This window comes from Coenobita brevimanus, chromosome 56, assembly GCF_032717465.1.
Source record: "Coenobita brevimanus isolate Jiangsu-jjx chromosome 56, ASM3271746v2, whole genome shotgun sequence".
Classification (NCBI taxonomy): domain Eukaryota; kingdom Metazoa; phylum Arthropoda; class Malacostraca; order Decapoda; family Coenobitidae; genus Coenobita; species Coenobita brevimanus.
Genome location: NC_137009.1, coordinates 18,125,981 through 18,127,185, shown reverse-complemented (window position 1 = coordinate 18,127,185; position 1,205 = coordinate 18,125,981). Strand labels below are relative to the sequence as shown.

General features: G+C 42.5%; 1 non-coding gene across 1 annotated transcript; it reads right to left on the bottom strand.

Annotated features, from left to right (window-relative positions):
- Positions 1–271: 271 nt before the first annotated feature.
- On the bottom strand, positions 272–390 carry LOC145401825 (5S ribosomal RNA). The gene has a single exon (XR_013897667.1). It is a non-coding gene; the product is annotated as a 5S ribosomal RNA (ribosomal RNA).
- Positions 391–1,205: the final 815 nt, after the last annotated feature.

Genomic DNA, 1,205 nt, shown 5'->3' with positions numbered 1-1,205 from the left:
AACCTGAATTAAAGAAAAAAAAAAACACTGCCATGAGTACCAGTAACTTCACAAACACAATGGCAATAATAATAATAGTAATAATGGTTAAAAAATAATATAATAATAATGGTTAAAAAATAATATAATAATAATGGTTAAAAAATAATATAATAATTCATTCATTCATTGCCAGACGCCATGTATCCCAGACGGGGTGGCCAAGGGCTTAGAGTTAATTGTTTTACAGGGAGGGGCACTAATCCTCCACCAACCCCATTTGACGTAGGGATGCCAACAGCATCTGGTGTTCCCAGGCGGTCACCCATCCAAGTACTAACCAGACCCAACGTTGCTTAACTTCGCTGATCGAACGGGAAGCGGTGTACTCAACGTGGTATGGCCGTTGGCAATATAATAATAATAATAATAATAATGAGAAAGCAGCAAGTTACTATGCACCACAGCTGCTGGTGGGAGTAGTGTCAGGTGTCAGCTTATTGGCTAGCTGCAGTGCAACCCGACCATCTGATTGGCTAGCTTCAAGGGGGGTAAGGAAAGGGGCTGGGATATTGCCTTGTAATGCTCTCACATTCGCTTCAGCACCACGGGGAGTCGACATAAGGAACATAGGAAAGGCTGAACTCATAGGAAAAGCGACCATACAGCTGGCAGAATTCTGGACCCAGTTGTCCGCCTTGAGCACTAGTGTGGAACCAGACTGTTTTTTGCTGCGTGGCACGACGGCGCAACACACGTCTACTTAACCAGGATTTTGACGCCTTTGTAGGTTGTTTCTGAACACTTTTTTACTTTCAACTTATAGAGTGATGGTTTAGCTACTTGTTGGTGCATGCAGGTGCTTGGCGGCCATTTTGGTGCTTAACCCGGTAATGAACTCAGCACCTCAAATCATCCCACCACACATCAAAACACGCGCTCTTCCGACGATCTGTTGTGTACCAACCTATGCAAGATAATACTGAATATGGAGATTTGCCTTCATATCGATATATACATGTAATAATATTTTGTCACTTCGTTATTACTACCAGCATAAATAGGAAGATGCAGGCAAAGAAGAAAATGGATAGACACAGGGATGAAGAAAGCATTCGGGAGAATAAGGAGATGAGGAACATAGCCAAGAAAGAGGTTGCTAAGGCAAAAGAAAAAGCATACCAGAAGCTGTACAAGAAGGTGAGTAGTAGAGAAGGGGAAGAAGA